Source organism: Carassius carassius, chromosome 37, assembly GCF_963082965.1.
Source record: "Carassius carassius chromosome 37, fCarCar2.1, whole genome shotgun sequence".
In the NCBI taxonomy this organism is placed as follows: Eukaryota; Metazoa; Chordata; class Actinopteri; order Cypriniformes; family Cyprinidae; genus Carassius; species Carassius carassius.
In genome coordinates, this window is record NC_081791.1 from 153,579 (window position 1) to 164,078 (window position 10,500).

The 10,500-nt window shown below is 48.0% G+C and overlaps 5 non-coding genes across 5 annotated transcripts; all 5 read right to left on the minus strand.

The window, feature by feature from the left end:
• Positions 1–6,353: 6,353 nt before the first annotated feature.
• On the minus strand, positions 6,354–6,517 carry LOC132118728 (U1 spliceosomal RNA). Its single transcript, XR_009425956.1, has one exon. It is a non-coding gene; the product is annotated as a U1 spliceosomal RNA (small nuclear RNA).
• Positions 6,518–6,869: 352 nt separating this feature from the next.
• Positions 6,870–7,060, minus strand: LOC132118778 (U2 spliceosomal RNA). The gene has a single exon (XR_009425999.1). It is a non-coding gene; the product is annotated as a U2 spliceosomal RNA (small nuclear RNA).
• A 1,468-nt stretch (positions 7,061–8,528) lies between these two features.
• LOC132118899 (U1 spliceosomal RNA) lies at positions 8,529–8,692 on the minus strand. Its single transcript, XR_009426066.1, has one exon. It is a non-coding gene; the product is annotated as a U1 spliceosomal RNA (small nuclear RNA).
• A 640-nt stretch (positions 8,693–9,332) lies between these two features.
• LOC132118900 (U1 spliceosomal RNA) lies at positions 9,333–9,496 on the minus strand. Its single transcript, XR_009426067.1, has one exon. It is a non-coding gene; the product is annotated as a U1 spliceosomal RNA (small nuclear RNA).
• Positions 9,497–9,848: 352 nt separating this feature from the next.
• On the minus strand, positions 9,849–10,039 carry LOC132118779 (U2 spliceosomal RNA). The gene has a single exon (XR_009426000.1). It is a non-coding gene; the product is annotated as a U2 spliceosomal RNA (small nuclear RNA).
• Positions 10,040–10,500: the final 461 nt, after the last annotated feature.

Consider the following 10,500-nt stretch of genomic DNA (forward strand, 5'->3'; position numbering starts at 1 on the left):
AGGATCTCATGAGCCACCATCCATGATAAATCCTTGTGCCTGTTCTGGAGAGCGGGGTGAGCAGCGTTCCTCCAAACTTGTTTGGCCTCACCTAGTGTGAGGCCTGGAACTGGACTCACCGGTTCCCGGTCCTGCACAACAGAAATGAGAGACTTGTGTTTAGTTAAAATGGTGACATCTTCACTCTCTAAAAGATATTTCTTTAAAAAATTTTTTATAAAACTGTACTCTTTAGGCAAGTTAAAAGACACTGGGGTTTTCAAGTCTACTGGTAAAATTTTCAATGTTCTTAGGTAAGACCCCATCCAAAATCGCACCATTGCAGCCGTCTTGTTTTCTTTGGATGGGGTCATGGCATAACTAATGTGCAGGGCGGTGAAGCGGCTGCCTAAAAACAGGTGGGGGTCTGGGAGGCCTTTTCCACCGTTCTCTGGCCTTTTCTTGATGGTCTCCCTCTTCAGGCGCTCCCACTTGGACCCCCACAGGAAATAAAACACCGCCCTCTCCAGTCTCACCAGGAACCGCCGAGGGGGGCTAAAAACAGAACAGACAAGTAAAATCAGAGGTAAAATCACAGATTTAAAAATTAAAATTTTACCTTCAATTGTCAACTGTCTTAGTCCCCAAAACCCCAGTCTTTTCCTAGCTTTCCCTAGCAAGTCAGTCCAGTTGTCTCGTCCACCTCCGTCTTTATCAAATTTAACGCCTAAAATCTTAAAATCATTGTCTTTAAAAACCAAATCAAGTCCTCCTGTGTCCGCGTCTCCCCACGGCCCGAAGAGCTGGGCCTCGGACTTGTTTCTATTGAGTTTGGCGCCCGAGGCCCGACCGTACCAGTCAGTCAAGTCCAGTGCTCTTCGTATGGATAAAAGGTCCGTGGCTAAAAGAGTTACGTCGTCCATGTATAAAGCACAGGTCGCCGTCAGTCCACCCGTCCCAGGAACGTCCAGTCCTTTGATATTTCGAATATTTCTGTCTCTCGCGTAACAGATGGCGTCTCTAATCAGCACTAGGTTGTCTGTTATCTTTCTTCCGGGCACAGCAGAAGCTTGATCCGGGTGGATCACGTCCTCTAAAACAGTCGACATGCGTGTCGCTAAAATCTTACTAAAAAGTTTACCATCGAAATTTAAAAGCGTGATTGGTCTCCAATTTTTTAAGTCAGTCCTGTCCCCTTTTTTGTACAGTAAAGACACTATCCCTATCCTAAAACTGTCGGGTAGTCTGTCAAGAGTCTCAAAGTTGTTAAAAACAGCCAATAATTCATGTGCTAAAATATCCCAAAAAGTAAGATAAAACTCTAGGGGAAGTCCATCTGCTCCTGGGGACTTCCCCTTTTTAAAACCTTTAAGAGCTTTATGTAATTCTAAAATATTAAAATCTTGGGATAAAAACTTATTTTGGCCATTAACATTCTTGACTAAAAAATTTAAAACTTCCCTTGCCGTATCGTCGTGTACATCTTTTTTACAATACAAATCCTCATAAAATCCCTCTACATTTTTTAAAATCTCTTCTGTTGTGTTTGCATCCCTCCCTCCTACCTTAACACTGGTTATTGCCCCTCCCCTTGTTATTATCTTTTTAAAAAAGTAACTTGTACACTTTTCACCTTCCTCTATTTCTCTTTCTTTGCTTCTTAAAATAACACCTTTACTTTGGATACGAGATAAAACTGACATTTCTTTTTTTACATCTGTTATTTCTTGGCTAAAATCAAAACCATTATTTAAAAGATTAAAATATCTTTGTAATCTTTTTTGCAACCCCATCATGCATCTCTTTTCCCTATTCTTTTTATCTTTCCCTACCTTCCTAAAAAACTGTCTTGTCCGGTCCTTTACCATTTCCCACCACTGTGCACGTGTCTCATAAAAGTCTTGGAGGGTCTGCCATTGGCTGAACTGCTCCCTATATTCTCTAACCACTTCTTCATCCACCAATAGGGAACAGTTCAGCTTCCACATCCCTCCTCCTACCGTCACACCCGGGGAAAGTGAAAGGGTGCAAGACAGCATCATGTGATCAGAAAAAAAGAGAGGGGTCAATGTTGCATCGGTTGGCGGGCAGTCCCTTGTAAAAACATAGTCAATTCGAGAGGCTCTGGCGCCATCACCACTGAACCAGGTGAAGCCCTCCTCTCTTTGATGCAGTTGTTTAAAACAGTCAACTAACTTAAAATCCTTGACTAAATTTTGTAATAAAACCGATGTCTTATCGACCTTAAAATCTTCTCCTACTCTCTTCCTATCTGTTTTGGTAAAACACAGTTAAAATCCCCTGCTACTATTAGGGGAGCCCTGCCTAACATGTGGGGCTGCAGGTCTTCTAAAAGCTCATACCTGTCATTTTTTTCTGTAAAACCATACACGTTAAGAACCTTAAAATCTCTCCCTAAAAAAGTCAGGTTTGCTAAAAGAGCCCGCCCTTCCCTCACCACAGTGCTATCCTTCACCGTGATGTTTGAATTTTTTATTAAAATAGCGACACCATCATTCTTGTTGAAGTTAGAGCCACTCCATATTGAGGGCCCCATGGTCCACATCTCCTCCAACTTCCTGTGGTTACTTAAAAAGGGCAGAGCACACTCTTGCAGTAAAAACAAATCTGACTTAAAAGACTTTAAAAGGGATAAAATGCTCTGTGCTCGCAAGGTGGACCTCACACTTCTTACATTTATGGTAGAGATAGTGAGGGCCATGAGCAGTATGGTTAAAACAGTATGAGACATTTAAACAGAAGACTAAAAGACTACAAAAATATGCTTAAAATCATGTTTTATCTTGTTTCACCTGCTCTTCCTTTCTCCCAGATGAACTGGGGCCCGGAGAGCAGGTGCTCGACACATCGGGTGCTACAGAGAAACCCTCTTGTAACTCCCTAGGCGACGATGTTCTTAGCTTGATGTGCAAAAAGGAAACCTCATTTGGGGATTCTAGGGGCCACATACGTTCTTGATCTTCCAAATCGGAACTATCAAGCCGCTGTGCTGCCCTAGCTTTTTTCTCCTCTGTTTCCACCAGAGGAGATCCCGCAGGTCTTTTTTTCACTTGAGCATTTGGGAGTGAACACTCAAATTCACTCCCACTGGATTCCTGCACCAAATCTGACACCGTTTCTAGGGAAGAGCTTGTTTCTTCCTCGCTCACTTCTCCTTCCGTGACTTTTTCCAGTTCAATATCTGACTCCGCCCCTGTGGCCGCCCCACTTCCTCCTTCCTGCCCAATCCCTGAGGCCGGCTGGGGATTTGAAATTCCCGCCAAAACCTCAGGGACCGCCTCCTCTTTCCTTTGTTCATTCGTTTGTTGCCCATGTGGGGCGGCCATTTTGAGCTTGTTGGCAAAACTTTTAGGGCAGTCTCTGTAGAGATGGTTTGTTTCTCCACAAAGATTACACCGTCTGCCATTGGTACAATCATCAAAACTGTGACCAATTTCTCTACACTTCCCACATATTAACTCTTGGCATGCTTCAGCGAGATGACCAAACCTGCAACACTTCCTGCAGAGTTTGGGCATTCCTTGATAATGTATGTAGCCTCTGTTCTCTCCGAGCACAATCATGGAAGGCAGATGTTTCAGGCCCTGGTAGCCCCCAGCGTCTTCCCATTGTTTAATGGGAATTCGCCAGGAGCATGTCCAAATGCCATCTTCATCCAACACTTTGACAGGCTGGCCTCGAACAGTGCAAAATCTACCCAACCAAACACAAATATCATCTCCAGTCACTGTTTCATTGAACATCCTGACAATCACAGTTTTAAGTGTGTTATCCGAAAGTTTCTCGACAGTGAGCATGGAGAACTGGGCTTTAACTGAATCAAACCTTTGCCAAAAGTCATTAAGCAGGGAAGCGGTTTTAAAACTGACATCAAATCCTTTGTTCAAGGGCAGAGTCATCAAACAATTCAGGTCGTCAGATCTAAAAGCTAAGGTCTTTTGGATCAGCTTCCTTGAAAAGTCCATACGGGACATTCCAAGGAGCTTCCCCTCAACCTGCCTGAATAAAAAACGCACGCTGTGGTGCCTCCGCACGCCGACACGGGCAGCCGACATGATGGAGGCACCAACAGCCTTAAAACAACAATAAATACAACAATAAATAACCAAATAAATAATTAAAAGACCTTACCTTAAAACTTGTTGGAGCCCGAAGCAGCAGAATTCAATGTACCTCTCGAAGTTGTGTGACTCAAGATATAAAAAGATCTCAAGTCAGGAAACCTCCAAGAGGCGATCGCAGTCTCAACCGTCCGACAAGATACGTGATCTTAGCCAAAAGGCCGAGAAGCGATGTTGATTTGATGCAGCGGGGAAGAAGCCGGACACGACGATGCCCATCTCGGCTTTGGTAAGTCTGGGAGACCTGAAAAGCTGTGTGATGGTAGTACCCTCCCCCGTCTGCAACGTCACCGGGCCTCGCCCCGATCGGCCTGACGCTGGCTCTGCAGCGACAGAGAGTACGGCATCGCTCGTAATTCCCAAACGGTTCGTCACAAAGCCACGTGCCTTATGTCATCGGAATCCTTGGCTCGAGCCGAACGAGATGCAGGTCTCAGATTGGCTCGTCGCTCTGACGAAATTTTCGGGTATTTGGGATTTTGTCGAAAACCTTCTTTTGCAAACTAGCGGCAGGTATTTGGCCCAGTCCCACCCAGATCAGCACAGAATGCTTCTCTGGAGTCTGACTGTCAATAATCATCCAAAAAAAGTGGAAATTTCCATTCACCTTGGCGAGGGGACCTCAAAACGTGCCAAGGTGTTGTGGCCGAGTTGGCTCAAATGGCTATAACTCCAGGAAGGAGTGAGATCCCTTCACCCAAATCGGCACACCTGTGCAGGGGCTCAGTCAGCGGTCAGGTGTAAAAGGGCGCTGCGACAGGCCACTAGGTGGCGCTGTAAGCGGAAAAATAAGAAAACAGAAATGTAAAAGGACCATCAAACAAAGATGGAAACACCTGAAACACTGTGTGATGGTAGTACCCTCCCCCGTCTGCAACGTCACCGGGCCTCGCCCCGATCGGCCTGACGCTGGCTCTGCGGCGACAGAGAGTACGGCATCGCTCGCAACTCCCAAACGGTTCGTCGCAAAGCCACGTGCCTTATGTCATCGGAATCCTTGGCTCGAGCCGAACGAGATGCAGGTCTCAGATTGGCTTGTCGCTCTGACGAAATTTTCGGGTATTTGGGATTTTGTCGAAAACCTTCTTTTGCAAACTAGCGGCAGGTATTTGGCCCAGTCCCACCCAGATCAGCACAGAATGCTTCTCTGGAGTCTGACTGTCAATAATCATCCAAAAAAAGTGGAAATTTCCATTCACCTTGGCGAGGGGACCTCAAAACGTGCCAAGGTGTTGTGGCCGAGTTGGCTCAAATGGCTATAACTCCAGGAAGGAGTGAGATCCCTTCACCCAAATCGGCACACCTGTGCAGGGGCTCAGTCAGCGGTCAGGTGTAAAAGGGCGCTGCGACAGGCCACTAGGTGGCGCTGTAAGTGGAAAAATAAGAAAACAGAAATGTAAAAGGACCATCAAACAAAGATGGAAACACCTGAAACACTGTGTGATGGTAGTACCCTCCCCCGTCTGCAACGTCACCGGGCCTCGCCCCGATCGGCCTGACGCTGGCTCTGCGGCGACAGAGAGTACGGCATCGCTCGCAACTCCCAAACGGGTCGTCGCAAAGCCACGTGCCTTATGTCATCGGAATCCTTGGCTCGAGCCGAACGAGATGCAGGTCTCAGATTGGCTTGTCGCTCTGACGAAATTTTCGGGTATTTGGGATTTTGTCGAAAACCTTCTTTTGCAAACTAGCGGCAGGTATTTGGCCCAGTCCCACCCAGATCAGCACAGAATGCTTCTCTGGAGTCTGACTGTCAATAATCATCCAAAAAAAGTGGAAATTTCCATTCACCTTGGCGAGGGGACCTCAAAACGTGCCAAGGTGGTGTGGCCGAGGTGGCTCAAATGGCTATAACTCCAGGAAGGAGTGAGATCCCTTCACCCAAATCGGCACACCTGTGCAGGGGCTCAGTCAGCGGTCAGGTGTAAAAGGGCGCTGCAACAGGCCACTAGGTGGCGCTGTAAGCGGAAAAAACTAATATGATTTGAAAAAGCACAACGAAAAACAAACATGGAGACAGCTACAGCTAGGCTGCAGTCAATCCAATCGACTTGCAAAGTGAGGTCTGTGCAAAATTCGAACTAAACCACACACCAGGGACCGATATTTCAAGAGCGTAAGTGATTTTGTTTCATGAGCTCAAAACACATACCCAGCATGTGGCAGGACTCATCATTCTGAAACTGATAAGTAACTGAGATAGATCTCTCTGCTATGTTTCACCAGTTAATTCAGGGGAGAGCGCGAACGCAGTCCCCCACTACCATAAATTATGCAGTCGAGATTCCCACATTTGGGGAATTCGCAGGGGTCAGCATGGCCGTAATGCAATGGACAAGCCTCGCCCTGGGTGAACCGCCTTCTTGATCATGGTGTCTCCCCTGCCAGGTAAGTATGAAGACCCAAGCAGCCAGCCAGAGGTACAATTTGCGTCTCTACCATCCTCACCAACGGTTAGCCCTCCGTAAACCCCAACAAAGGAAGGATGGACGACTTCCATTACTGGCCTGGAAACTGCTTCCCAACGCTGGTTTTAGTTGACTCCCTTTAACCAAACACACCGAATTCGATACATCACCTCGTCAGTGAAAGTCTCCGAGACCTCAGGTGGGAGCATCGTTAGTGGAAGAGTCCAACACCTCAGCGGGGTGCCTCAGAAGTGAGTCCGCAATAAACCACAGGACCTGCAAAGGCAGACCTCATTACTTGCTCTGCTATTCGTCACAATAAATGGCATTCCCGAAAAAGGGAAAGCACACCGTTCCTGGAGACACTGCAATACCAGGCCGATGCGTGGAATGGACGGAGCAAGCCCCGGCTCCAGCTCCGTGATCTAAAAATCCATTTAATATGTAGTCCCCGGATGGGGGACGTATCAGATATTAAACTGATAAGAACAGATACTACACTTGATCTTAGCCAAAAGGCCGAGAAGCGATGTTGATTTGATGCAGCGGGGAAGAAGCCGGACACGACGATGCCCATCTCGGCTTTCGTAAGTCTGGGAGACTTGAAAAGCTGTGTGATGGTAGTACCCTCCCCCGTCTGCAACGTCACCGGGCCTCGCCCCGATCGGCCTGACGCTGGCTCTGCAGCGACAGAGAGTACGGCATCGCTCGTAATTCCCAAACGGTTCGTCACAAAGCCACGTGCCTTATGTCATCGGAATCCTTGGCTCGAGCCGAACGAGATGCAGGTCTCAGATTGGCTCGTCGCTCTGACGAAATTTTCGGGTATTTGGGATTTTGTCGAAAACCTTCTTTTGCAAACTAGCGGCAGGTATTTGGCCCAGTCTCACCCAGATCAGCACAGAATGCTTCTCTGGAGTCTGACTGTCAATAATCATCCAAAAAAAGTGGAAATTTCCATTCACCTTGGCGAGGGGACCTCAAAACGTGCCAAGGTGTTGTGGCCGAGTTGGCTCAAATGGCTATAACTCCAGGAAGGAGTGAGATCCCTTCACCCAAATCGGCACACCTGTGCAGGGGCTCAGTCAGCGGTCAGGTGTAAAAGGGTGCTGCGACAGGCCACTAGGTGGCGCTGTAAGCGGAAAAATAAGAAAAATGAAATGTAAAAGGACCATCAAACAAAGATGGAAACACCTGAAACGCTGTGTGATGGTAGTACCCTCCCCCGTCTGCAACGTCACCGGGCCTCGCCCCGATCGGCCTGACGCTGGCTCTGCGGCGACAGAGAGTACGGCATCGCTCGTAACTCCCAAACGGTTCGTCGCAAAGCCACGTGCCTTATGTCATCGGAATCCTTGGCTCGAGCCGAACGAGATGCAGGTCTCAGATTGGCTCGTCGCTCTGACGAAATTTTCGGGTATTTGGGATTTTGTCGAAAACCTTCTTTTGCAAACTAGCGGCAGGTATTTGGCCCAGTCCCACCCAGATCAGCACAGCATGCTTCTCTGGAGTCTGACTGTCAATAATCATCCAAAAAAAGTGGAAATTTCCATTCACCTTGGCGAGGGGACCTCAAAACGTGCCAAGGTGGTGTGGCCGAGGTGGCTCAAATGGCTATAACTCCAGGAAGGAGTGAGATCCCTTCACCCAAATCGGCACACCTGTGCAGGGGCTCAGTCAGCGGTCAGGTGTAAAAGGGCGCTGCAACAGGCCACTAGGTGGCGCTGTAAGCGGAAAAAAACTAATATGATTTGAAAAAGCACAACGAAAAACAAACATGGAGACAGCTACAGCTAGGCTGCAGTCAATCCAATCGACTTGCAAAGTGAGGTCTGTGCAAAATTCGAACTAAACCACACACCAGGGACCGATATTTCAAGAGCGTAAGTGATTTTGTTTCATGAGCTCAAAACACATACCCAGCATGTGGCAGGACTCATCATTCTGAAACTGAAAAGTAACTGAGATAGATCTTTCTGCTTTGTTTCACCAGTTAATTCAGGGGAGAGCGCGAACGCAGTCCCCCACTACCATAAATTATGCAGTCGAGATTCCCACATTTGGGGAATTCGCAGGGGTCAGCATGGCCGTAGTGCAATGGACAAGCCTCGCCCTGGGTGAACCGCCTTCTTGATCATGGTGTCTCCCCTGCCAGGTAAGTATGAAGACCCAAGCAGCCAGGCAGGTCTCAGATTGGCTCGTCGCTCTGACGAAATTTTCGGGTATTTGGGATTTTGTCGAAAACCTTCTTTTGCAAACTAGCGGCAGGTATTTGGCCCAGTCCCACCCAGATCAGCACAGCATGCTTCTCTGGAGTCTGACTGTCAATAATCATCCAAAAAAAGTGGAAATTTCCATTCACCTTGGCGAGGGGACCTCAAAACGTGCCAAGGTGGTGTGGCCGAGGTGGCTCAAATGGCTATAACTCCAGGAAGGAGTGAGATCCCTTCACCCAAATCGGCACACCTGTGCAGGGGCTCAGTCAGCGGTCAGGTGTAAAAGGGCGCTGCAACAGGCCACTAGGTGGCGCTGTAAGCGGAAAAAACTAATATGATTTGAAAAAGCACAACGAAAAACAAACATGGAGACAGCTACAGCTAGGCTGCAGTCAATCCAATCGACTTGCAAAGTGAGGTCTGTGCAAAATTCGAACTAAACCACACACCAGGGACCGATATTTCAAGAGCGTAAGTGATTTTGTTTCATGAGCTCAAAACACATACCCAGCATGTGGCAGGACTCATCATTCTGAAACTGATAAGTAACTGAGATAGATCTTTCTGCTTTGTTTCACCAGTTAATTCAGGGGAGAGCGCGAACGCAGTCCCCCACTACCATAAATTATGCAGTCGAGATTCCCACATTTGGGGAATTCGCAGGGGTCAGCATGGCCGTAGTGCAATGGACAAGCCTCGCCCTGGGTGAACCGCCTTCTTGATCATGGTGTCTCCCCTGCCAGGTAAGTATGAAGACCCAAGCAGCCAGCCAGAGGTACAATTTGCGTCTCTACCATCCTCACCAACGGTTAGCCCTCCGTAAACCCCAACAAAGGAAGGATGGGCGACTTCCATTACTGGCCTGGAAACTGCTTCCCAACGCTGGTTTTAGTTGACTCCCTTTAACCAAACACACCGAATTCGATACATCACCTCGTCAGTGAAAGTCTCCGAGACCTCAGGTGGGAGCATCGTTAGTGGAAGAGTCCAACACCTCAGCGGGGTGCCTCAGAAGTGAGTCCGCAATAAACCACAGGACCTGCAAAGGCAGACCTCATTACTTGCTCTGCTATTCGTCACAATAAATGGCATTCCCGAAAAAGGGAAAGCACACCGTTCCTGGAGACACTGCAATACCAGGCCGATGCGTGGAATGGACGGAGCAAGCCCCGGCTCCAGCTCCGTGATCTAAAAATCCATTTAATATGTAGTCCCCGGATGGGGGACGTATCAGATATTAAACTGATAAGAACAGATACTACACTTGATCTTAGCCAAAAGGCCGAGAAGCGATGTTGATTTGATGCAGCGGGGAAGAAGCCGGACACGACGATGCCCATCTCGGCTTTGGTAAGTCTGGGAGACCTGAAAAGCTGTGTGATGGTAGTACCCTCCCCCGTCTGCAACGTCACCGGGCCTCGCCCCGATCGGCCTGACGCTGGCTCTGCAGCGACAGAGAGTACGGCATCGCTCGTAATTCCCAAACGGTTCGTCACAAAGCCACGTGCCTTATGTCATCGGAATCCTTGGCTCGAGCCGAACGAGATGCAGGTCTCAGATTGGCTCGTCGCTCTGACGAAATTTTCGGGTATTTGGGATTTTGTCGAAAACCTTCTTTTGCAAACTAGCGGCAGGTATTTGGCCCAGTCTCACCCAGATCAGCACAGAATGCTTCTCTGGAGTCTGACTGTCAATAATCATCCAAAAAAAGTGGAAATTTCCATTCACCTTGGCGAGGGGACCTCAAAACGTGCC